The sequence below is a fragment of the Myotis myotis genome, unplaced genomic scaffold, assembly GCF_014108235.1.
Source record: "Myotis myotis isolate mMyoMyo1 unplaced genomic scaffold, mMyoMyo1.p scaffold_m19_p_14, whole genome shotgun sequence".
Taxonomy (NCBI): Eukaryota; Metazoa; Chordata; class Mammalia; order Chiroptera; family Vespertilionidae; genus Myotis; species Myotis myotis.
Window position 1 is genome coordinate 50,314,074 of NW_023416318.1, and position 26,420 is coordinate 50,340,493.

Here is a 26,420-nt window from a genome sequence, read left to right on the forward strand (position 1 = left end):
GCCCTCGTGTTGGAAAAAATGAGAACAATGTTGGTTCTCATGGATGTGTTCTGCTCGCCTGCCAGTTGTCCCCTGGAATGTCTGCGAGTTCCGTTGCAATATGACTTTCGGGAGAAAGAATGCTCCCACTGTCCCAAGTCTTCCTCCCCTGATTTCTACTGCAGTAAAAACAGGGATTTGTACTTTTTCATTTTGAAATTAATCAGTTGCTTTGATACGTCTTGCATTTACCCGGTAAATCTACTCAGCCGCTGGCCCATGGGAGGCTTAGTGGCTGTGGCTCTGTTTGTGTGTGTGTGTGTGTGTGTGGCAGGCCTATGAACATCTGCTTTGTTTTTCTGCTCCACTTTCTTCTTATTTCCCATAGCAATAATTGACCCCCTTCTGTGTAAAAGACGCTCCAAAGGTGGAAGAAACAGGCACAGCGGTGCTGACTGCGTTTTCCTTGTGATTAGCTGAGAGTGGCCTCTGAGGAAGTTAGTTCTCGAGCCCAGTGCATTCCTGGCTCTAATCAGAGCTCACAAGCCCCTGATCATGCTTCTGAGTTGGGCAATGGCCAGTCTCTCCACAAACATCTGCCAAGAAAACACGCCTCGAGGAAGCTGGAGAGAGACAGCGGTAGTGAAGCCACAGCACCCGCCAGCCACATGCATCTGGAATCGCCTGGCAAGCTCCAGCTCACTGGGGCCATGGCAGGGAGTGCCTGCAGAAGAAATAGTTATCCGAGGCTAGCGCTCAATGAGGTCAGTCTTTGAAGGGTCCTAAGATCCTCTCCATGGTCCCTGTGGCACAGTGTGTGACGATTCCTTGTTATGGATGCAAACACTGAGGCTTCCATGGGAATGATTTTAGAGGAGAGCCTTTCTGATTCCAGTCATAACCCTCCTGCATGGCAGCGTGGACCCCACAACTCAGTGGGGTGTTCCATGGCCCCCACACCAGCTCCGTCTGGGATCAAGTCACAGCAACAGAGTAGAAAGTGCTGAGAGCCCGGTACAGAGAGTCAAGATGAGGGGCATATATATCAGCGTCCTTTCCCAGGACGCTGATATATATGCCTGCAGGGATGAACTTGACTTGTAGGTGTTAAATCCTTATTGAATGTCTGCTGGAAGCCAGGCACTGTGCTAGACTCAGGGGGCAAAGTGAGGGCTCATGCATTTTCTGTCTCGAAAACAAGTTTAGTGCAGAGTTGCTTTTCAGATGATTTTCTTACATCCTGGAAGGGGCCCTGGTAGGAGACGTGAAGGCATTCATTCGCTTCTTCATTCACTGAACAAGTAATTTTAAAACTAAAATTAGTGTCTGAGTGGCCACTGAGGGTATGACAGGGGGCAGGACTGACATGGCCTGGTCCTGTGGGCGAATGCAGGTAGACCTAAGGATATTATATTTGTAATATTTTAGGGGAAGGTGAAAATATGTGGAGCCGAGAAAAGGGGGTATACTTGGATGTGTGCTGACACATTTTAAAGAAAAGCCAGAAGAATTCCCTGGAGGATTGGATGTGGGACGTGAAATAAAGAGGAGGCTAAGATGATTCAACGTTTTGTCCTAAGAAACTGGAAGGATGGAATTGCCATTAGCTTAGATGAGAAACACTGGGGATGAAGCGGGGTTGGGAGGGGAGATGAGTTCAGTCAGAGGCCACAGTAAGCTTGCCTTAGGCATCCAAGTGTCGATTTTGAGTGAGCTGTTGGTGATTGCCAGCACAGGAGAGGTCAACGCTGGGAATCTGACTTTGAGATTAGCATGATGTGGCTGATACTGAAAGCCACGCGACTGGGTGAGATCATCCAAGGAGCGAGTCTTGCTGGAGAAGGGAGAGATGGAGACCTGAGTCCTAGGGAAGGCCAGTGACAAATGTGTGGGGGGAAAGAAGGAACCAGTCGAGGAGACTGAGAAGGAGCAGACATTAACTAGGAGGGAAAAGTATTGACTGCCGTCTCCCAGAAGTCAGGTAAGTAAGATTTCTTAGAAGGGATGATGACTCGATTGTGTCATAATTGCTGATGGTCTTGTAAAGGTGAAGACTGGGAATTGTCTGTTGGATCTGGCATCATGGAGGTCCTTTGTGTCACCCACCTGGGACCCCAGCTCACCCAGCTTGCCTCCTCTGCATCCCGTGTGCTCCTTTAGTAATGCTCTTCTACACGCAGTGATGTGATCTGTGTGGGTAGCTGTGCCTCCCACAGAATAGCTGCATGTCCGCAATCCTGGAGCCATGCCCATGAACGTTGCATAAGAGAGGCCCCTGCCTGTAATCAGGACCTACCTAGCATGAATATGCTGAGGTCAACTGGGCACTCCTCTGCCTTCAGATACCTTGCAATGGAAGGAGAAAAACAAGGTGTATAGAATCCATTATAAAAAAAAAGAAATCCGGCCAACCGCCATGGCGCAGTGGTTGAGCATCAACCTATGAACCAGGAGATCATGGTTGGATTCCTGGTCTGGACACTTGCCTGCAAGTGGGCTCAATCCCCAGCTGGGGGCCTGCAGGAGGCAGCCAATCAAGGATTCTCTCTCATCGTTGATATTTCTATCTCTCTCTCCCTCTCTCTTCCTCTATGAAATCAATAAAGATGTATTTAAAAACATTTTTTTAAAAAAATTGAGATGTAGTAAAATGGTGAGAGTTCAAAGGATAGGGAAATTTTCCTTGGGAGCCAAGGTTGAGTCCATGGCTGAAGTGGTCTTTGAATTTGCTATTAAAGGATGAATAGGATTTGAAATGAAGGAGATGGAGTGGAGAGAAGACTCTTAGAGAGAAATAGAAGAGTAAGACCACTCAGGTGGGCCCGCTGGGAAGGAGGCACTGAGCTGGAGGGAAGGCTGTGGGAGGAGAAAGAAGGATGAGGCTAGAATTTGGGGGGGCCTGTGCGGAGAGCCTCCAGGGCTGGGCTTTATCTCTTAGCCAACAGGGAAATCATGGCTTTTGAGCCACACACTGGGGCAGAGGTGGCTGTGCTCTGTCAGGAAGAGTCATCTGGCTGCCTGTGCACGACCATCCTGGACAGAGATGATAGGCCTAAGTCAGGGCAGCGGTCGTGGGAGGTAATAGGAGGGGCGGAGAGATACCGCAGAAGCCGAATCCGCAGGACACAGCACTCCAGAGTGCAGGTTGCGGGGAGAGTAGCTTCAGCCCTGAGCTCCCCCAAAAACCAAGTTCAGTGACTCAGGTGGCCCCTTGTCACCTCCACCCCCATCCTCTTCCAAAGTGCCAGGGTTCAGGCTTTACCTGGCTCATTAATGAACTGAAGCTGGCTGACTGTTAGAGCTCTGTGACTCACAGGGTTGCTGCATTTAAGAAGCTAAGGACCCCTGAGCATTTCAGGGCTGCCTACCGCACTGCACCCACTTTATAGAGGTGAGCATGTGAGTGCTGGCGAGGGCCTGTCCAAGCCACCTCCAACCCCCCCGTCTCGGATCCTCTGTTGCATCTGAGCTGATCAGCTGCATGCAGCATTTTCAGGAATTACTTTGTAAGAGCGGTTCTCAAAGCCCAGAGAGGCAATTCATGATGCCACCCCGACCAGCAATGCCATTGGAAATGCCAAGCGGCTCAGATGGTGCCCAGGCAGCCTGCCTTCTTCTTTCCCCCAGCAAACCCAGCCCCAGGAGCATGGCCGCGGTGCCAGAACATGGAAACCTTCCAGCTGCTTTGTGATTCTCTCCGCATCGGCTGGGTGGGCTGAGACAGGGTAGGTAATGACACCCAGGGGGGGTCAGCCCCGATTTCAGGGAGATTGGAACCCCAGGCTGTGGGGGAAGGGCCTGGCCGGCAGCCAGTCCCAGCATCCAGATTCATGTGGCCGTGGCGTGGCGTGGGGGGAACAGGCTTTGTGGCAAGGCTGGCTTCCTCCTGAATTTGCCCATAAAAGGATAAAAGCGCTGCTCTCTGGTCGGCATTGGTAGGGTTGCTGATGATCAATTTTTTTAAAGAGTGGATATTTTTTCACCTCTGTGCAAGGAGTGTGCGCGCGTGCGTGAGTGTGTGTGCTCCTGCTTTCACACAGTTTGCAGCCTGTATGTGCTACCAGATGGATTCAGCCTCATCTTTTATCTAGTGTTACAGGAGACAAAACTGGAGCTGGGTGATATGCTGCCTCTTCAATTGAAGAGAGAGAGAAAGAAATAAAATAAAAGGCTCTTTAAGGGAAGGCCTTATGGTAGAAAAGAATGGTCCAAAATATTGTCTGGCTTTACTCAAAAGGCAAATACAGAAGATCCATTTAAAAGCGATTTTCTCCCTCCCCCTTCCTGTCATCTCCAAAATATATGATCTCTGTGTCAAAGTAGGCCAAGCTGTAAGGCGGCCATGAATTATATATCAAGAGACATCATTACCCAGGAGTCTTGGACAAATGCCCCATGGTTTAAATTTTACAGACCCACCCCCACCCCCCGTCCCCCCGCTAGTGGCAGCAACTTCTGTCCTTGCCTTCTTCCTGAGATGCAGAGGGAGCATTTTTACAAAACATAGGAGGAGGCTTGATGCTAATAAAGGCAATTGTGCGATGGCTGGAAAGGGACCCTATGAAGGGAGCTTTTCTCCGCCACCCAGGTGCTTGGGTGGGGCAGGCAGTCTGCCTGGGGAGCTTTGTCCTGCCTGCTTCCAGAGGAGGCAGACAGCCACAGAGCGGGGCTGATGGAGGGGGGAATCCATCAACCCGGCGTTTCTGTGCCCACCGCCGGGGCACAGACAGTGTCATTTCACCCGATAGCAGGTGCGCTTTAGCCACCTCTGCCTTCGCTGGGATTCAGGAAGGCCTTTGTGGAATGATTCTTCCATCTGACACTGGAAACATTAGCTGGGTACCTGAAAGGTGTGCTTTGGGGGTTGCTTTTTTGCCACTTTACAGCTGTTGCCTGGATCTGAAAATTAGCCCAGAACACGGGCTCCCAGGACAAGCAGTCCCAGGCTCAGCACTGAGCGGGGCCCTCCAGACAGGACACCTACAGTGGCAGAGAGGATCTGAGCTTCCTGCTCCCTGATCCCCCCCCCCCCCCCCGCCATTTATTCTTCCGGTTAGAAGTGTTTCAACTGCCCTCTGCTTTACAGGCTTGAGGGAAGTCCTGCGTAATTCTCCACATAGCTTCTCTTTGTTTTTTAATCTCTAATAATCCTTTTATTCCCCTTCTCACTGTATTCTTTTTATGCTTTGGGGATATAGAGGGGACATGGTGTTTTCCCCATTTTAGAGATAAAATAATTAAGGCCAGAGCAGAGAAGTAACTTGACTGAGGTCCTACCTCCAGAGTGAGATGTGTATGAATATGATACAACACACCACTCGGTCACGGTCAAATAATAAAAGGTAAAACCCTGTGATGGAGCTCCCATTAGGAGTGTCCAGTCCTTCACGAGGTTTGGCCAGCCCAGAACTTTGGCTCAGCCCTGCCTCCCAGGTTGGTCCAGGCTTCTCTCCACGCCGCCCCGCCCCTCATTTCCTCACATCCAGCCATACCCAACTCCACGTAGGTCCCAGTCCAGCGCTTCCTCACTCCTGTGGTTCACTGCCTGTGGCCCCTGCATGCACCCCCTTGCCCACTCGCAGCCTCAGGTCCCTGTTTGCCCCCCACGTCCTGTGTGAACTCGAGTCTCAGTGAGGTAGTGAGTGACCTTTCCATGAAGCCTTTATCCACTGTTCCCACCAACCGGTGAGGGTAGGTGCCCATCACTGGTGATTCCACATCAGCCTGCATTTCCATGACAGCAGCGGCCATCCTGTGCAGGTGGTCCCGGCCTCGCGATGGCTCAAATGACCCGTTTTCCACATTACGATGGTGCAGAAGCAACATGCCTAATCAATTCCATGAGATATTCAGCATTTTATTGTAAAACGAGCTTTGTGTGGGCTAGTGTAAGGGTCCCAAACGCATGGAAGGCAGGCGAGGCTGAGCTATGATGCTTGGGAGGTTAGGTATACAAAATCTATTTTTGACTTACGGCGTTTTCAAGGTATGGTGGGTTTATCGGGATGTGACCCCATCGTAAGTGGAGGGGCATCTGTATTTTCATTGTTGTCTTACGTAGTTACTTTTTCTGCAAGCTCATGAGCCACCAGCAAACATGAGTGAGGAGCCACACTTGGTTCTCAGAATCTTCATCTGTGAAGTTGAAGAAACACAGGCGCTACTGACGGGCTGTGGGCTGGGCCTCGGTGGGAACCTTCCTTCTCCTTGCTGTCCCCCTGGATTCACCCAACAAGAACCCCACTCACCAGGTACAGCTTGGTGAGTGTCCTGCTGCCTCTCAGGCGTGTGGCTGCATTCAGACTCCACGATGAGGCTGCAGTCGCTGCCCATTCATTACCTCTATGGACCCAGGCCCTTGGCCCTGGTCCCAGTGGACACATTGAAGAAAGAGGTGGGTCTCCCAAATCTGTGGTGTCTGACCTGGCACTAAGTCAGCACGTCACTGGGGGACACGCAGGTCATTAGGGTTGAAGGAACACAAGAGTCAAGAGACAGACAGACCTACCTGAGAATCCCAGTTCAGTCATTGACGAGCTGTGTGATCTCAGGAAATCCACCTGAACTCTCTGAGCCTTTGTGTCCGGATCAGTAAAATGAGAGAGAGGGTATGTAAAGCTATTTGCTAATAATGAGAGATTATTTTGAAAAGCATTTGGCACATAAAGAATATTTAGAAATGTTGGCCATTAATAGTATGAAAAAAGTCAAGCTTGCAATCTAATAAATCAGGAAATTATTAATTAAATAACAAAAATAATTTTGCCATGACTGAGGGAGTTATCATATTGTTGCTTTGGATTGTATAACTTTAAATAATAATTAAAAAATTGTTTAAGGCACAACCATCAGAACCAAATTCATTAGCTGATTAGCTTTGGGAGCATTTCTTTACTTTTCTTTGCATTTATTTTCCTCTCTGTTACGGTCACGATAAGACCTCCGTTTCAGGGTCATGGTTACAAGAGTGAGAGAGAGGTGAAGGATGGAAGGGGCGAAGCTCAGCCGTGGACAGAGCAGGTTCTGATGAAGTCTTTGCTTTGAAATGTTTCTCTGGAGCTGTCTTGCTTCCTCCCTCCGGGCCCAGGTCCTGCCTGGATTGTAACCAGCCAGTTCCTGGGCTCCAGATGAGCCTTGGAATTGAGTGTTTAGAGACCTGAGCCAGAATGTTCCCAGGGTGTGTATGCAACATTTGCATTTGACTGGGAGTCTCTGAGGAACTCAGAGCAGCCCTGGGGGCATCCCGCCTCCTCCCCTGAGCCCCAGCCCCTCATCATAGAGTGAAGGGGTGGGGCACAGGGTTGCTCAGTGGCTTCCAGCTCTGGCATCTGTGCCTCTGCTTTAGAGCTGAGTGAGCTGTCATTCATAGACCAGGAAGGGCAAACCAGCTCATTACTCTGCTCCGGTGCCTGGGAAGCCACGGGGTCCTGCACTTCTAGCATGAGCTCTGAGCCCTCGGGCTTTTAATTAAAAGGCTTTGTGAGTCAGATGGTTCAGGGGGAGATTCAGATCTGCAGGGAGACTCCAGGGAGGTCCTCTGTCCTGTCCTCCACTCCTTGAGAAATCTGCCACTCCCAGCGCGAGGATGAAGGATGGGGCGTTGGGATCCCGGGAGGGGACTTTGGGGAGAGGCTGTGGTTAAGCTTCCCTCACAGCCCCGCTGACTCCAGGCCCCCAGGGCTAGTTTGTGTGTTCCATGTGGCGGCTTTTCCCCTGTGTGAGCTGTGTCAGCCTAGTCCGATTCTGATACCTTCCCCATGGTGGCCACAATGCCCGGGGTGTTTCTTACCCAGTGCTGTTTCCGCTCAGGGTGGTTTGTGCTAAGTGTATTTTCAGCCCCAAGTGGTACAAGGGATAAAAGGATTTTCTACCAAAAAAAAAAAAAAAAAAAAGTGGTTTCTAAATGTGTCAGAAGCAGGGCTGCCTGCTGTGTGTTTTTCACAACTGCCTCCCCAGAGGAGGGTTTGAAAGCCTCACCTTTCAAGATGTTTCAACTCATATTAGAAAGTGACTTAAATAAAATCGCTCCTCTGACCACTGCCACTGTGCTTGCCGGGCTGGTGATTATTTGCCTAAGTGGAGTCTCCGGGGCAGGAACGTCAGTCACACCGCTTTTCCCATGTTCCTCGCAGAGGAGGTGAGATTGCACTTGTAAGATTCTTCTACTTGTTGTCATCTGGGGCCTGGGGGAATGTGCACCCCAAGGAGTGTGGGCCTGCTAGACAGAGCACAGTATGGTTTCCACTGAACCTGTTTGCTTTTCCCCCAAACCATGGCTGAGCACCTACTGTGTGCCGGCACCATGTAGGACAAGAGCTGACTTACTCTTGCATTGTCACCTGTAGGAATTCCCCCAATGGTCTGCCACTGGCCTCTAGGTTTCCTGACAACTGACCAGTTCCCTTCCGATTTCTTCTGGACGCTGATATGTTCAGGGAGCTTGAAGCGGCCACTGTGTTGAATATCTTTAGATCAGGTTTCTCAACCTTGGCACCACAGACATCTAGGACAAATTCCGTCTTCATTGTGGGTACCGTCTCACACATTGTAGGATGGTCTCAGTATCCCTGGGTGCCAGCGGCACCAACAATTCAGTGTGGCAATCCAGCATGTCTGCAGACATTGGCAAATATGCCCTCATGACTTTACATGGACCCAAGTGCCCTTCTCTCTCTTAGTTCATATAGTTATGTGTAAGGAAAGCCAGGATTTTGCTCCCTTTTCATAAGATAATTGAGGACCAGAAAGAGAAGAAACTTGCCTATCCAACAGCTCCAACTGAGGCAGAGCTGTAGCTACAATTTAAATGTCCTGTCTTCCCAACCCAGGGTCCTTCTCCTGGACCCATTTAGTGGTGGGCTGGTACATGTTACAGAACTGATTCCCTGGGAAAAAACAAAAACAAAACACACCTGATGAGGAATGTTCGCCTATTTCATGGTGTGAATACTCCCACCATGGCTGGTTTCTACTTATCAGACCTCGCGGAAGCTGAAGCGGGGCGGAGGGCTGTATAGTCGGCTCTGGCCAGCTGGCGCCACCTGGACCCAGGACGACTTTGCTCAGATATTCATCTTGCTTCCTCTGGACCTTGTCCTTCCATCAGTCCTCCTTCTCTCATAATCACACACATTTATTAGCGTGGAGTGTGATGGGGGTGCTTTAGCCTGGTAAGGGCTTTTGATCATTTGTTTGAATAAGGATAGAGCTGTTGGAATGAAATGTTCTCTCTCCCTTTTTTGTTGAATAAACATTTCGTTCTATAATCTTTCTATTTAAGGGGATGCAGGAGCAGGAGGACAGAGCAGAATCTCTAGGGAGCTCGTCGGTAAGGTCTCCTGGACAGGAACCGAGGGCTGTTGCTCAGCACCAGATATGTTGAGTGTGTGGTGCTTGGTGGTACAGTGGGGCCTTGACTTACGAGTGTCCCGACTAACGAGTTTTTCGAGATATGAGTCGTCTCTCGGCCGATTTTTTGCTTTGAGTTGCGAGCTAAAATTCGGGTTATGAGCCAGCTTCAGATACCCCACTGCTAGTTGGCGCAGCGAATGTCACAGTGAATGCCACAACATCAGCCCAGCATCACGTGTCTCACTCGTTCACTTTAAGATTTGACATACGAGTAATTTGAGTTACGAGCTCTGTCATGGAACAAATTAAACTCGTAAGTCAAGGTCCCACTGTATAAGATAGTGAGGGCCAGGGGGCTGTTGGATATACTGTGCTAGATAGAGTGCAGGAGAAAGGTCTTGGCTGGAGTTTCAGTTCAGATATAAGCCTCAGTGTCCACACATGTGAAAGGACAAATAATAATCTTCTCACTGTCGATGAAAAGAGCAAATGCACTCTCTTATGTCTGAGCTTCCGATGCCTGCTCTTGCATTTGCTTATTTGGTGGATTGGCTGGTTGTCATCAGATTGAAAACTCATTAAGCCTAAGGACCTAGCTGGTCTTGTGGTTTTGACCTTGTCCATGGTTCCGTGCCATATGCTTCTAGCCATCTTCTCCATGGTCCATCAGACCTGGGAGAGCCCGGGACTGTGGGAAGAACCCTTCTCTTGTTATCAGGAGACCTGGTTTCTCCTCCCACTGTTGGTGCTACCTCATTACATAACCTCGGGGGTAGTTTGGTGTGACTGGATGTGGGTAGCCCCAGAGGAGGGGTGGGGGCATGCTGTGGCGTTTGGATTTGATCCCGGAAGTGGTGGGAAGTGCCTGAAGGGTTTTGAGCAGCAGCAAAGACTCGATGCATCATCAGAGTTGTGCTTTAGGAAGTAGTTTCTGCAGAGCACTGGGCCAGAGTGTGGGCCGGATGAAACCAGTTAGGAGGCTGGTGCAACAGTCCAGTCCAAAAGTGATGAGGTGCCCCACGGCTGCTGAATGCTGAGCAGTGCAGATAGAAAGTGCTGTGAGAGTTCGGAGAAGGAGAGGTCAATGTGAAGTGGGGTGTCAGCATATCAGAGAAGGCTTCACGGAGAAGGTGAGCCTGCTGCTGGCCTTGATGGATGACAGAAAGAATGGAGGTGTGTGGAGCTATAAGTCTGTGTGCATATCAGGGCAAGGAAACTCGAAGCTGCAGTAAGCCACATGGGGCTTAAGTTGAGAGCTTATATAAAGGATGGTTCTCAATTCGTATGGACTTGAACGCTAAACCCGGGAATATGGATTTTGTTAGCGGTGGTTCTCACAGGGAAAGTACATTTTCTGTAGTTGATTTCTGTGGGGAGCTTATCCCCAGCATTTTCCTGTCCAGAGCTCCCCCCTTTCTTTTTCTCATGCTTGGGGCCAGGTGAGGGTGTGTGATGCACCCCCTACAGCTCTGAGTTGGGGAAGGCAGAATCCCTTTGAGTCTTGAGGCTGAATGGGCCTGAATGCTGATCATGTGCCTGGTGATTTGCCGGGCAGCAGAGACCCTGGACCGGGAGCAGCTGTGCTATTATCTCAATGCGGTCTCCAGGGTGTGCTGCCTGGGCCAGGGGACCGTCCTCAGCGGAGGAGATAGAGATAAGCCGGCTGCCAGCTGTCGCAGGTACCTTCTCAATCATTCCTCCTCGCGTCATCCCCGAACCGCTCCCCTTACTAAGAGTAATAGAAATCCCCCGTTTTCTCCCACTCCTGCCTGGCGAACGTGTATCTGGATCCGCTCACGGAAGGGGAGGATGGCCAGCCTCATAGCGTTTGAGTAAAATGAGATCGGTGCTTTCTGGGAGGTAAAGCAGATACCATTACCTCTGAGGCTCACAGGAGAAACAGGCTCAGACTCCTCTTGCACAGCCAAGAATCGGTGGGGTGGGAACTAGGAACCAGCTACCCGTGGACTTGAGCGTGTTCCTGTTAGATCAGAATGGGGGCTTTCTGCAGGACAGGTTCCTTTAAGTGGGGTTTTGTAGCAATTCGCTTTCTCGAAGGGCAGTGCTTCTCGTAGGTGAAGATCTTCAGTACACTTTGTTGAAAGGCTGTTCCAGACACTGAGGGTCCCAGGTTCCCAAGTCCACTTCATTGGCAGGGAGCGACTTGCCCAGTGTCTTAGAGAGACAGAAAGTCAAAGCAGGCCCTGGCCGGTGGCTCAGTTGGTTAGGGCATCATCCCAATACAAGGTTGTGGGTTTGATCTCCAGTCAGAGCACATGCAAGAATCAACCAAAGAATGCAGAAATAAGTGGAAAAACAAAGTTTCTCTCTCTCTCTCTCTCTCTCTCTCTCTCTCTCTCTCTCTCTCTCTCTCTCTCTCCCCCTCTCTCTCTCCAAAATCAATCAATCAAAAATTTTAAAAAAAGAATGTTTAACATCAAAGCTGAAACAGGAGCCCAGATTGCCTGCTTTTCAAGCCCCAGTGTTTTGCCATCCACCAGCCTTAGGGGGCAAGTGGGTCTTCAGAGAAGAACACCCAGTGTCAGCCACCCAGAGGTGGCCCCTGTCGGTGGCTCTGTGGGCCAGGGGCTGCGGGAGCTCGCAGGTGGTGTGTGGCACTGGGTGGTGTTGCCGTGGGAGACCCGCCTGGTTGGGTACATGGGTGCTGCCAGCGTTTGCAGATCCCCGGAGCACGCCAGCGTTGGCGGGAACTTGGCAACAAATGGCTGCAGCCAGACTGGCCCTCAGATGGTGCCCAGTGCAGTCCGGCCAGGCCCCATTTCTTAGTTTCCCATTCCTGGGCAGCACTGGCCTTGAACTTCCACAGCCATCATCTACCCTGACAGTCCAGGTCAGCGCTGTCTGTCTGTGCTGCTCGGCATGTTTTTAGGGGCTGTTGTATTTGCTGAAGTTCAAATAGGTACCAAGTACTGTACTGGCCACTTTTAACATTGGGGTAACCCTAAGGACCCTGACATGGAGCTACCATTCCCATTATAGAGACGGGCAGCCAGGGCTCAAAGAAGCATTGGTCGTAGGCCCCAGGCTCTTTCCATAGCCCATCCTCCCACTAATACTGACACCAGGGCTTGATACACTAGCTACCTGTGGACATCCCAGTCAGCCTCGGGCACAGCCTCTTACCAGGCTCTTTCTCTGCTGTATCCCTGCACCTCCTCCGCCCTCCCCGGCACACTGAGCCGCTCACTGCCTTCCAGGAAGCCGAATTTTACAGATCCCACCCTCCACACGTCATGTGTACGGGGCTCTGGATAAGTAAGACATTCCCCTCCTCTCAGGAAACTTCCATCCATCGGCAGAGATGAAACATGACAAGAGCTACGGTGCTTTCGCGGGGAAAGCTCACTGGGTCTTCAGAGTAGCCCACCGCGGCCTGCTGGGCCATGTCCTTCATTGTAAGGTCAGCACTGGGAAGACTTTGCGTCTGACGATCAGAGGGAAGGGGGATTACAGGCCACACCGCCTGGCCAAGGCCACACTGGGGGAGACCCGGGTCTCCTCACTTCCCTCTGGAGCCTTCCTGCTCCCTCAAGGCATTGTCCTGGCTTGCGGTCCGGTAGGGCCTCTACAGCCTGAACTGTGTTCATTTCTGTCTTTAACATTTTTTAAAATTTATTTTTCAATTATAGTTAACATACAATATGATATTTGCTTCAGGTGTACAACATAGCGATTAGACATCCGTATGCATTAAAAAGCGATCCCCCTGATGAGTCTAGTACCCGTCCGACACCTTCCATAGTTATTGCGACATTATTGCCTGTTCCCTGAGCTGTCCTTCCAGCCCCACGGCTGCTTTTAGAACCGGCAATTTGTACGTCTTCCTCTCTGATTGCCGCCTGCCTGGAGGAGACGAGGCAGTGCGGCTGCCGACGCATCAGACTCCTGCCTGTCAAGTCGTTACAGCGACACCCCTGAAGTTGCCACCTGGGAGGAGGGGAGCGAGCATGAAAGGCCCCAGGCTGACTGCGATGTCATCGTACTGATGTTTGGGGTTGTCAGAAGGAGGAAGATACTCATCTCATTTGATTTCTCACGTGTCCCTGCTCCCCAGCCCAGAGGAGGACCTGATGACACCAACACCGAAATCCTGTCGGAGACAGAAGCCTCTGGCCTGGCCCGTCTGTTCAGATGGAAGACTGGCTGGGGTTTCCCGAATCCCTCAGCCAGTTTGACCCATGTCCCTGGCCACGCACATGGGGGCGCTCACCTTCTTGGCTGTGTAGGTGGGACAGGGGTCAGAACCGGCTTAAACCACAGCTCTGGGAAATGGAGCCAGTGTGAGCTTCGGAGCAGAGACCCGGGCTCTGGTCCTGCCACGGGCCACTGCCCTCCCGCCCCGGGTCAGATGTCCCATCTGGCATGATGGACGGACCCTCCATGGCTGTGGAGCTCAGGGGTTGGAGTGAGCGCCGTGAGGTTGAACTTGGGTTCAGTTGCAAGCTTCACGACCAACTCTTACAAACGTGTGCTGTTAACCGGGGCTGGTCCCTGGCCTCGCCGAGTCACCCTCCAGCTGCTAATCTGTAAGATGTGGCTGGTGGGCAGGGCGTGCCCTCATTTTCCGCAGGACCCATGTGAGGGCCGAGGGAGACAGTCACGTGATGTGACGGGCGGCACAGTGCCTGGGCAGAGGCAGTGCCCAGTGAGGAAGAGTGGCATTCTTCGGTGCCACCACGGTCACCCACTCCTTGACCCCTGACAGTCTCGGATCGCCGAGCCCAGGCTGCTCTGGTTGGCCCCCGTCAGGCCTCTAGGCCGCTCCCAGGACAGGGTTCCCAGCACGCTGGCATGGTGGGGAGACCTGCGCCCCAGTCCTGGCTTCTCCACCTGCGTGCTGAGTGGCATTAAACAAGTCCCTTCCCTTCTCTAGGATGGAGGTGTCTCCTGAGTAATATTAGAAATGATAATAGTCATTGTCATGATACTAATAGAGGTAGTCGGTTGCATGGCGCCCCACCCCGAAAGGCGAGTCCATGCCCTAACCACCCCGGCCTGCGGATGTGACCTAATTGGGGAAAAGGGTCTTACCTACTTACCAAGTATGACCACTTGTAGAAGCTCCTACACAGAACAGATAAGGAGCCTGGCTTAACTGCCTGCGTGGCTGCGGGAGGAGGGCCCAGAGCCACCGCGCCCCCCAGGCACCCCTGGGCCCTCAGGCCCTGAGCCTCCGCAGAGCTGTCAGAAACCTGTGGGCTAGACGTCCTGTCACGCTCTGTGATTCAGTAAATGCCAGGGTCTCTTCCAACAATGGATGGACAGAGGCCTAAGCTTTTTTTTGTTAGCATTTACTTTACCTGAACTGATGGGAGAGTGTGAGTCAAGATGGGTCCCTGGTTTCAAAAGAAGGCAGATTCTTTCTCTCCTGGGGCAGATTCCTAAGAAGGCAGATTCTTCTCCTGGGGCAGATTCCTAAGAAGGCAGATTCTTTCTCTCCTGGGGCAGAGATTCCTAAGAAGGCAGATTCTTGCTCTCCTGGGGCAGAGATTCCTAAGAAGGGCAGGTTCTGCGGGACAGCAAGATGAAAGCCGGCTCTAAGTGCTGCCTCCGTCCTCCCTGGGCCAGGGGGGTGGAAGGGGAGATGCCCATCCAGAGGGCCCCCCTCCGCACCCTTCGGCAGGGTCAGTGCCTACTGGCGGTAGAGAAAGGCCAGGCCTGTCCCAGCAACACGCTGCCCCTTGAGGCAACAGGGTCTGTGTCCTGTCGGTGGCCTGCAGTCTCCAGCTGCCTTAGGGAGGAGAGCCACGGAGCCTGCATGTTGGGGGAGTGGCTGGTTATCAGAACAGCTGTGCATTCAGGTTCTGGAAGCCCACAGTCCTTTTGAAATATATTATTGCCCAGCTGGTGTGACTCAGTGGTTGAGCATTGACCTATGAACTAGGAGGTCCCAGTTTGATTCCCGGTCAGGGCACATGCCCAGGTTGCAGGCTCGATCCCTATTGTGGAACGTGCAGGAGGCAGCCGATGGATGATTCTCTTGTTATTGATGTTTCTATCTCTCTCTCCCTCTCCCTTCCTCTCTGAAATTAATAAAAATTATATTAAAAAAATAAGTGAAGCTGGTCACACCCTTGCTTCTCCCATCATAGCACGATGCTTCATAACCTGTGGCATCGGCCTGTTTTATATGCAAAGCCTACAGGCCCAGCAGATGGAGAAGACCTTTGGTGAGCTAAGGGGCAGGAACGGTTGCAGAGGAATGTGTGTGTGGATTGGAAAGCCCGGGATTGCTGGGACAGTTCTCTCCCGACAAACGTAATTGGCCCTCGGGGCTGTGGGTGACCTCAGGGTGCCCACATGTCCTGCATGCCTGCGACCATCCCGGCTCATGCCTGTTGTCCCAGTGGCCTTCACGGTTTGCTTCCCACTCCCACAAGCACTCAGTTTAGATGGTGAATCCCGTGGTCGCCCTCATGGTATGCGACCGAATACCCGCCACGCGCAGATGCCACGGGGATGACGCACTCAGTTTAGATGGTGAATCCCGTGGTCGCCCTCATGGTATGCGACCGAATACCTCCCCACGTGCAGATGCCACGGGGATGACGCACTCAGTTTAGATGGTGAATCCCGTGGTCGCCCTCATGGTATGCGACCGAATACCTCCCCACGTGCAGATGCCACGGGGATGACGCACTCAGGCAGAAACCTGCACCGGTGATGCGGACGGCGCAGAAGCCGGCTGTGGTCGGCACCGGTGCACGGTCACGGGTAAGGCATGTCGCCATGTCACAGCACAGGCGGTGACATCATGGGACAAAATGTCACACAGACCACAGACCGTGCAGCAGCTCCTGTCTCATACCAGCTGGCTTTCAGGCCGAGGAAATTACTTAGTGTAGCTCAGCTACAAATGAGGAGTAATGATATGGCCGTCACAGAGTGGGAGTAATTACTAAGGACCTGCGGGAAGCGCCTGGCCTGTTTCCTGACACATAATAAGCTGCCACAGATGGCAACATCATCATCATCATCATCATCATTATTCCATGACTTATTATTTGGGCTTTAATCTCCCCGCCTCTGAAGTGGTGAGAGGTGATTTCTGTGCTGTCCTGTTCCCAGTTCTTCATGAGGCTGAAACCAGAGCCTGGTGTCCCTGCAAGTGTGTTCGATTTGGGAGTGTGTACAATCTGTGAGTGTGTGTGACCTGTGAGAGTGTGCGACCTGGGAGTGTGTGCAACCTGGGAGTGCGACCTGTGTGTACAATCTGTGAGTGTGTGCGACCTGGGAGTGTGTGCGACCTGGAAGTGTGTGCGACCTGGTAGTGCGACCTGTGAGTGTGTACAATCTGTGAGTGTGTGTGACCTGTGAGAGTGTGAGACCTGGGAGTGTGTGCAACCTGGGAGTGCGACCTGTGAGTGTGTACAATCTGTGAGTGTGTGTGACCTGTGAGAGTGTGAGACCTGGGAGTGTGTGCAACCTGGGAGTGCGACCTGTGAGTGTGTACAATCTGTGAGTGTGTGTGACCTGTGAGAGTGTGAGACCTGGGAGTGTGTGCAACCTGGGAGTGCGACCTGTGAGTGTGTACAATCTGTGAGTGTGTGTGACCTGTGAGAGTGTGAGACCTGGGAGTGTGTGCAACCTGGGAGTGCGACCTGTGAGTGTGTACAATCTGTGAGTGTGTGTGACCTGTGAGAGTGTGAGACCTGGGAGTGTGTGCAACCTGGGAGTGTGTGCGACCTGTGAGTGTGTACAATCTGTGAGTGTGTGCAACCTGGGAGTGTGTGCAACCTGTGAGTGTGTACAATCTGTGAGTGTGTGCGACCTGGGAGTGTGTGCGACCTGTGAGTGTGTGTGACCTGGGAGCGTGTGCGACCTGTGAGTGTGTGACCTGTGAAAGTGTGTGCAACCTGTGAGTGTGTGCGACCTGGGCGTGTGTATGACCTGGGAGTGTGTACAATCTGTGAGCATGTGCAACCTGGGAGCGTGTGCGACCTGGGAGCGTGTGCGACCTGTGAGAGTGTGCGACCTGTGAGTGTGTACAATCTGTGAGTGTGTGCGACCTGGGAGCGTGTGCGACCTGTGAGTGTGTGTGACCTGTGAAAGTGTGTATAACCTGTGAGTGTGTGCGACCTGTGTGTGCAACCTGGGAGTGTGTGCGACCTGGGAGTGTGTGCGACCTGGGAGTGTGTGCAGTGTTTGAGGACTTTCGACATCATGGTCACCCGCCTGTCCCATAGGTCTGTTCCCCTCTGACATGGGGATGGATTCCCAAGGCACCAGCCCTTCTACTCACCCTGAGGACTGTCATCTCGACCTCCCTGTCCCCTCCCCAGCCTCGCCTCCTCCCACCACCAAGCCATGCTGTGTACACACCAGGGCCAGATGTCACTGACTGGTGCTGGCTGACTCCCGGGGGGTGGGGGGAGGAGGACAGGGGTGTTGAAGAGTGGGGGCAGGTGGGAAGGAATTGGGGGTGCTGCCACCCAAGGGAGGCTGGGGACAAACTCCTTGTCCTGTGGGCCCAGCACCTCTCCACATTCCCACCTGGAGCCTTGCTTCCTTCCTCTGCCTTTTATTCCTGATTTCTTCCCACTGTCGGCCCTCCCGCGTGCCTCACCCTTTCCTTGTTGCTGTCACTGCTTGCAGAGGGAGTGCTGCATGGTGGCCTCTGGGGCGGTGGCCCCCGTCCTCCCGGTGCCATCGGCAGGCTCTAAGTCTCCACTCATCAATATCAGTGTTGCAGCATGATTAGCGATCATTGGGCTTGCTTATTTGCGTGATTAGTGATCATCAGATTTGCCTATTTGCGTGATTAGCGATCATCGGGCTTGCCTATTTGCGTGGCTGTTCTGCTTACCAGGGGATTGCCATCCTTACGATGCCCACTGGGAGTGGGGGACTTCTATAAGAGTCTATAAGCAAGTGAAGTGGCAACATGGACAGGAGGAGATTCGCCTTCTCCTGGCCTGCTTAGCTTTGTGGTAGAAGAAAGCGGGGCTCTGACTGGTGTCAGGTGAACCCAGGCCCAATCATATACACTGAAAGCAGGTTACACGTTAGAGAGCAATCGAGAAGGAGAGCAGGGGGTGGGGTGACATCCCTGAGGCCCCCTCACCTCAGCCTCTCCTCTCTCGTTTCCCGGTCCTTGTGGGCGCTCCTGGGCTCTCGGCCACGGCCCAGAGGTGTGGGCCGCGGCCTTCCCGGGATTCCTCTTTGGGAATTGGCTCTGTCCTTTGTCGGCACCAAGTGCTCGTGGGAGACAGTGCCTGTGCCAGGGGGCTGTCTTCTTGGGCCGGGCCCTGGGCTGGAGACATGGGCACCAACCCCAGTCTCCCCGCTGCCACCATGACCCGCTTTCCCCAAATGCAGAGACAGCCCCAGGGACGCCGGCTCAGAATCACTTTCTCATCAGGCCAAGGACTTTGCAGAGTTGCTGTGTTTTCTCTATCATTTCCTCCCCCCACACTTCCTGTTTTTTCTTCCTCTTTCTCCACCCCCACCCCATCTCTCAGCCCTGTCCCTGGTTGCCTGAGAACAGGAACAAGCGTGGCGCGTTGATAATCGTGATTTCCTGACCTACGGGCCCTCTGTCTGCTGCTCAGAGCTGGAGCCAGAGGGCCCAGCCTCTCCGGGCACGTGAACCCCGGCGGGGAGCAGGCAGGAAGCCGGGGCCCCAGAGCACGGTCTGAAAGAGAATCTCCTAAGACTAATTCTTCATGTTCTTGCAGCAATTTACAGCTTCCAAATTATATCCTCCTGCTTTTGAACTAAAACACTACAGAACTCCCAGTGTTTTGGCTGAGTAAATACAGTCAAGTGTCGATGGGCACAGCCTAGGTGTGGGAGGGAGACAGGAGTTTATTAGTGATTCTGCACCATGTTCTCCTTGTGATTCTCCGGGTCTTTCTAGCTCTCTGAAGTTAGGTTCCCTGACCCTTTGGGAAAATGAAGTCGACGGTATTCATGAGGACAGATTAGGGAAATACATCTGTGAGATTCACATGGTGCGCCTGGCCGATGCTATTTGCTTAACAAATGCAAGCTCCCTTTTTTGGTTTTCGTTTTCTGCACAGGGAAATGGCTCTTCAGAAGTACAGTAGCCAGAAAAATTACCTAATCAGTGATGCCCATGGGGGAGAGTCTGTGGCTGTTGCTGTCTTCCTGAAACAGGGAGAGTGAGAGCGAGAGCGGAACGAGAGCGAGAGCAAGAGAGAGAGAAAGAGGGAGAGAGAAGCAGATAATGACAAAGAGATAGAGAGATAGAAACGGGGGTGGGGGGGACAGACAGAGCAAGAGAGAGGGGAGAGACAGAGCAAAAGAGAGGGGAGAGACAGAGAGAGACCCACTGAGAGACCTCCGGGCTGGGTGCTCACATGCCCATCCCTGGATAACAAAGCCTGGCCACCACTGGGCCCCTGGGGCACGCTGTTCCATCACAATATTTTTCTAAGGGAAACAGGGAGAGCCACGCGACCACATGCCTGACGTGGACTGTTTTACTAATTTGGCTCCCAGGGTAAAGCTGCAAAAACAACACCAACAGCAATCTGGAAAATGTGCCACCTCCCTTTTTGAAAATCTGTTTTTAAAAAAAGGGCTTTGCATTCAGGGTCAATGACCAGTTGTTTGAGGAGTCAGCCAGACCATGTGGCTGCTTTTTAAAAAATTCCAAAGGCCAGAGAGTCCAAGACACGTTCTCCTCTGGGTTCCTTGTCCAAGTCGCTGAACCTCGAGCGAGGCTTCTCTGAGCCTCAATCTTCTCAACCACCGAACGAAAGCATGAAGCAGGGTGACCGCGGATTTCTCTCAGCCTGGGAATCTGGGATTCGGGGACTCTCTGCTCTCCTTAAAAAAAAAAAAAAGTATTGTTATTGGAGGAGAACAGGAAATGGCCTCTCAGTAACATGACTTGCATTCCTTTTAGCAGATTATCACTCACTTAAGGACAGAGAAACCACCGGACTCAAGGGGGCCGCAGCCCTGACCAGGGACCGGACTTGTCTTGGCCGAGGGCTGCTCCGCTGGTCCGTCCCATCAGCCTGGATTGGTGAACCTGACTCCCAAGAGCCTCTCCAGGTAAGAAACAGCTGACGGGCGGCAGCAGGCTGGCAGTGGCGCCGGGCACTTTCTGGGTGGGGATGTGTGACCTGCACGTCTAGAGAGTACATATAGGAAAGTGTTACGGAGGGTCATCTTTTTCATCTAGATAGCTTGAGTCTCCTTGAAAACTGAAGCCAGAGCATTTCATAAAGCTGAGCACAGTATAGAAGGTGAGACCCGGTGATTTCCAAGGTATTTTCCAATCCTGTGGTCCCAGCGTCCTTTATCCCACAGTGCTCCGCTGGGAGTCTCACTCGCTGGGGAACGAGGTGTACCGGGTGCTCCCTTTCATCTTCCTGTGGTTCCTCTTCCCCGTGGGGCTCCCTGAGAGCACGCCTCACTCAGAAGAAGGAGGCGAGTTTCGGAATGAGGCGGACCTGACTTGGAATTTCAGTTCTGCTATTTATGAGCTGACTGGTTTTGCCCGCATCGTTTTAAATCCCCAACTTTCTGTTTCCCCATCTGTGGGATGGGACAGTGCAGTCTCATCTGTAGACTTACAGTGACAATCAGAGGACATAATGTGCTAGCTTTGTTTCTTTCTTATATTAGACCTCAAAAAAGGTTAGCTTCTCTCCCCGTCCAGCCTTACTTTGAACTGTTAAAATATCGCTTTTCTCCTCCATTGGGTTCCATGTGGGCCTTGGGCCTTGGTTTTCGTTTTCAAAGAGCCTCAAGGTATCTAGAAGAAGAAGGAGAACTTTAGGAGAGAGGACAGCACAGTGACACCAGCAACTAGTGCATCCAGGGGCGGGCCTTGTGCGCACTCACTGGAAGTCCCAAGCAGTTACAGAAGAGAGAGGCTGTTACCAGGCTTTTGATTTCAGAGCTTGTCCTCAATAGCAGCCCTCCCTCACCTCGGCTCTGGCCCGAGTGCCCTTGCAGCCCAGCCATGGGGATGGCGTGCTCTGTTATACCCAGCGTCAGGGCCCACTCCTCTCCCAGCCTCTTGACCCATCCTTTGTCACTCAAGGTGTTAGGTGAAAGCCAACTCCCTCCCTGCAGCCCCTTTCCTGTTAGACCAGCAGGGTCTCAAGACCCAGGGGAAGAGCCTGACAGCTGGCATCAGTTAATCTGGGGGCGGGCCTCCTGGCCTGGCACTCAGCAGGAGTTCCCTTCAAGAATGTGTTCCTCCAGGGCCATGACATGGGCTTTCTCCCATGTCTGTTAGCTCTGTGGGGCATTCATTCATGCAGCCATCCATGCATCCCACACACGTTTATGGAGCACAGGCTACTCGGCAGGCATCCTTGGTGTTCGGGGCACAGCACGGAACAAAGCCAAGTTGCTGTCTCATGGAGCTTGCATTCCAGTCAGATCAAGGGATCGCCAACAGGAAAACAGGCACGCATACGTTATATCAGGCAGTATTAAGTGCTACGTAAAAAAATAAGTCTGTTCACGCCAGAGAGCTGGGAAGTTGGGAGAACGGGCACTCCTCTTCTCTAAGGCACCAGGGAAGCCTCCCTGGTCGGCGTTGTCTGAGGGGGACCTGAGCTAAGTGAGAGGGGGCCTCTCCAAGGCCCCATCCCTAAAGCGTCCTCAGTAGAAATAAGGGTGGAAGTTCTTTTCTCGCAGTTTCAGTTACTGAGACTCTGGAGATGAATGAGACTTGGTGCCATGCAAGGGGCCCGTGGCCTGGCGTTCGGACAAAGCTGCTTGGGGAAGTGGCATTGGTAAATGGGGTTGAAGTGAGCAGCTGTCCTGATCTGGTCGTTGTGAAACAGATTTGCTAGAGTGGGAATTTTCCATTGGAACCTCCCCCTGGTCACTGCTACCAATTCTCTTGGAATTCGTTCACCTAGACCACTGCCAAGTCTTGGCTTCAGGGGAGAGGGCGGATCAGTTCATTCAGCAAACATTTGAGTGCCTCTTGCGTGCCAGCGCCAGTGCTAGACACAGGGGTCGGTGGTGATTCGATTCAGCCCCTGCCCTCGAGTTGTTTGCGGTTTTATTGGGAGACCTACGAGTGACTAGACAACACACACTTGCCAGCATCGTGTACGAGTGGGTGTGCGGGAGCCCAGAGGAGGGGTCTCTGACCCACTGAGGTGTAGAACCCGGGAAGCTGCCCAGAGACACGCAACCTCCACTCAGTCCTAGACTTGAGGGCTCATCAGGCAGCTGAACAGCAGGGAGGGTGGGACCTTTAGGGTGGGGCATGTGGGCAGAGGGGAGGCATACGCAAGGCTGCCCCTGGGAGGCCCTGTGCGCAGCGCCATTCATTGAGCTGTAGAATGTGCGGTGACTCTGAGAGACTGGGGGACTCGTGCAGAGTGAGAAGCTGGAACCTTGAGTGTCAGGCCAAGAGGATGAGTATGTCCTGAGGACAGCGCGACGCTGTGAACCGTTCTTTAAGCAAAGATTGATGGGCGGCTAAGGGTGGAGTTTTATGAAGCAAAGGGCCTAATTTTCTTTGACCCCCAATTCCTTCAAGGGCTTAGGTCACACCCATTCCTCCTGATGTTATAAGACCACGGTTTCCTCGGCTGTCAAGTAGGTGAACACAGACGGGCGGAATGGGATGTCCGTGGGGGGGACATGGATCTAGGGCACGTCCAGCACTGAGTGCCCCCATGAATGTTCACTGCGGACAGTGCTTCACGGGCAGTCTTGGTACTAAGTTGCTGGGAGATGGTTGGAACACGAGCCCCGTTTCTGATGGGAGAGAGTGGCTGACAACAGGCCATGCTGTTCTAGTAGAAACCATGGAATGTAGGTCTCGACGTGTTTTCTCCTGGTCAGGAAATGGATGGGTAATAGCCGTCTCTTACCCCTCTCTCTGCTGAATACTGAAGTAAGAGTGTTCTCTTCAAAAATGAGTGGACTCATTAGGTAGAGAATCCCCGAGTGCCTGCCTCAGGCCAGACACTGTGTGAGGCCTTGGAACATCAAGACACAAACGTGGGCAGCCCCTCGAGGAGTGCATTAGCTCGTCGGGGGAGGAAGGAGCCAGAGTCACAGGAGCAGGCGGTGAGCAAGGGTTTGGGCCTGAACAAAGTGATGTGGATGCAGCGAAGGAGCATGCGCTCTGCCCAGGGAAGTCAGGGACGGCTTCCAAGAGAGGCTGATGAGCTGGGCATTGAAGGATGATTAGGAGTTGGGATCTGGAAGAGAGATGCTCACAGTACAAACAAGGGCCAACACTCAATTCTCTGTGATGCTGGTGGGGAGGAAAGAGCCAGAGTGATCGTGGTGCACACATAATGCCTCCACTCTGCCTTTGAAAAATCCATTAGTAGCCACCCCCTCATGTTCCCGCCTTGTTCCCAACAGGGACTAAAAATAGTTAAATTAACTCATTGGAGTTGATCTCTGACCCCTTGGAGGTGTGAATGAGCAGAAAAGGATAAAGGGGACCAAGAAAAAAGTGGCGAGAAAAGGAGGAGAAATCCATCATCATCCCGAAAGAGAGGAACTGCTTGATGGTGGTGGTTCGGTTTTGGTGCAGAAGGTTAGCTGTGCGTTAAGACTTGTTGGTGTGAAATGCCTGCGGGCACCACGCGCAGATCCCTCCACTTGGCCCAGCGCTGGTGTCGGGGGAGGCAGAGGGCTCAGGACATGGACATGGAGGCCCCCAAGTCAGGACAGGGCTGCTCTGGTGAGTGAGTGAGCACAGGCCCCTCTGTGTGCTGCCTGGGAGCCTGGCCTGGCCTCAGCCTCTTGAAGGCCCACAAAGACTTGCTTGTTCTCCCCTGACATCAGCCTGGCCTCAGGATCTCTCTGTCCTTCTGGGGCAAGATCTCACAGAGAGATAATAGAGTGAAAGGGAAGGGGGATCAAGTGAAGGCTGGCTCTGCATCACCATGCCAACCAGAGTGGAGGCTAGAGACATGGTGCCTGCCCCGAGCGCCTACCCACCTGCCAGGCCACACCCGCCAGGTCACACCTGCCAGGTCACATCCACCAGGCCTCACCCACCAGGCCACACCCAGGACAGCCCCAGGCTGCTGAGCTGCTGGTCTGACCAAAATAGAAGCTACTGGCATTGGTCCCCAGAGACCCTAGCTGTCTGGTTAGTCATGGACAGTACATTAGAGGGTGACATTAGCCCTAGCTGCATACAGTGGGTTGATTGTTTAAGTGAGCAAGTATTGCATTTAAACACCTGGGTTTTCTATTTTAGCAAAGACTTATAGAGAGAGTTTGGCCTCAGAAGTTTCACAATAGCTCACTGTTTAGAGGGCTCTGTGAGAGGGTCTGGTCTAGCTCCCGTCTGGTCCCTTTTTCGGGTGCGTAAACCGAGGCCAGGAGCGTGGGAGGCAGAGCTGGAAGTGGAAAGAGGGAAGACTTTATAGCCACATAACTCCGGGCCCCAGGGTGGGAACACGTACAGAAGCACTCAGCACAGACCTGGCCCACAGCGGGGGCTTGGTCTGCGCTCCTCCTGGTTGCTTTGTGAACTTCCATTTGTGCTGTTCAGTGAATGAGCTCCCTCCTGAAGCAAAATGCATGTTAAGCCAGGACAAGAGAACTTCTGGTTTCTTCATCCTAACCCGACCAGCCCCAAAACAACCTTCTAGTTAAAGAGACAGGATGGAAAGGGAATTTGACATTGAAACTTCAATGCTTAGTCTCAGAACTTCCGGCCAAGGGCAGACTAGTCCTTGAAAGGCGAGCTGGCGTCTCCACTGTCCCTCCAGCGTGTTCCCCACACTCCACTGGGCACCCAGCGACCCGAGATCGTTCCTTTCGCCGGGTTCCCAGATGGTGTGAGTGGAGGAGGGGCCCCGGGCCTGGAGTTGGAATAACCATTGGCCCTCTTCCCGTGGCACGGAGAAGTAGCCTAAACAATATTTGATCTGCCTGTGAGGGCTGCGGACCCGACAGCCAGTGAAGGGCAGAGCTTCCAAAGTTAGTCATCTGTGGCCGCAGACACCAGCCTGGGAACCCGGGCCGCAGGGTCAAGTTGAAATCAGGACAACACATGGTTTAGTCATCAGGAGCAGGGCTGGGCTCACCATCAATTGGGAGATAAACTTGGTGAGTTTGTTTGTTTGGTTCCATTGTGGTCCGGGTTGGTGAATCCAAACAGGGAAGTCCCGCCGTGACTTCGCTGCCTTCTCTGTGTATCGAGAGTTTCCTGTGGGGGCACCTCTGTGCCAGGCACGTCCCTCTGCCCCCCGTCGGTCTGTCAGCCCTAGGCTGGGGGGCAGATCGCTAATGGAGGCGTTCCCACTGTCTTAATTTACGCGTCCAGAGTAATTTCCAGTTTCACAATATAACTGTAAGTGAAAGTTTCTCCAAAGTGAGTGGTAAGAACTTGTTTTGATAAGTTTGGCGTCAGATTTTAGCCTTAAAAAAAAATCCTTACTCTTTGCAACTTGAGTCAAGAAGATTTAGCCACAAGACAGATGTTTCCCTCGGTGGAAAACATGATTTAAGAAATTAGCGGAAGGGGCTGGGGGGGGGGGGGGGAGGTGGACAATTCCTAAACCAAATGGTTGAATCTATTAATCTTTCATTCCCAAATGTCACGGCTCCTTTACTTATGACCAATCCTTTTGAAATGATCTTGAACAGGAACTGAGTTAGTGATGCATTGGGTGCTACAGCTGTGGGTATGAAAATTTTTACAACTAAGAGAAGTAACATTTAGAAAATATTCAGGGTGCTGAAATTGATCCTCTGCTTTCACAAACTTCTGTTTTTATACTAAGTACCCACCCACACAGGGGCCTCAGTGTTTAATATGAGATGGTATCTCCCCCTAGTGGAGAAACTACTTAACTGCAAGCTCTTGAATTTGCCCCAAGAAAAGCTGTTTTAAATATATCATTTTAGTAACTCTTAAACCTAAACTACTTATCTACTTTTCAGAGTTATTGTGGGAATTAATTGAGATAGTTTGTGAGAAGCACTTAAAATTTAAGGATTATCTGGTAATGAGGATTTTTTGAAGCAGGGGACTGAGGGAAGTAATCTTTTTATTCTTTCCTTTTTCCTTCCTTCTCTCATTTCTTCTCCCTCTCCTCTCCCCTCCTCTCCTCTCCTCTCCTCTCCTCTCCTCTCCTCTCCTC

The 26,420-nt window shown here is 52.2% G+C and overlaps 1 protein-coding gene and 1 long non-coding RNA gene across 4 annotated transcripts in view; one reads left to right on the forward strand and one right to left on the reverse strand.

Moving 5' to 3' along the window:
- The window catches only part of CYRIA (CYFIP related Rac1 interactor A), an 82,497-nt gene that overhangs the window by 20,682 nt on the left and 35,395 nt on the right, over nucleotides 1-26,420 (forward strand). For 2 of the 3 annotated variants that reach the window (XM_036335291.1, XM_036335289.1), the window contains exon 2: nucleotides 20,225-20,376. The gene's annotated coding sequence lies outside the window, so the exon portion shown is untranslated. The remainder of the gene's footprint in view (nucleotides 1-20,224; nucleotides 20,377-26,420) is intronic. The other variant, XM_036335290.1, reaches the window with a different exon arrangement.
- LOC118669261 lies at nucleotides 12,946-15,243 on the reverse strand. The gene is made up of 2 exons (XR_004971933.1): nucleotides 14,652-15,243; nucleotides 12,946-14,238 (listed from the first exon to the last, which is right to left on the reverse strand). It is a non-coding gene; the product is annotated as an uncharacterized LOC118669261 (long non-coding RNA).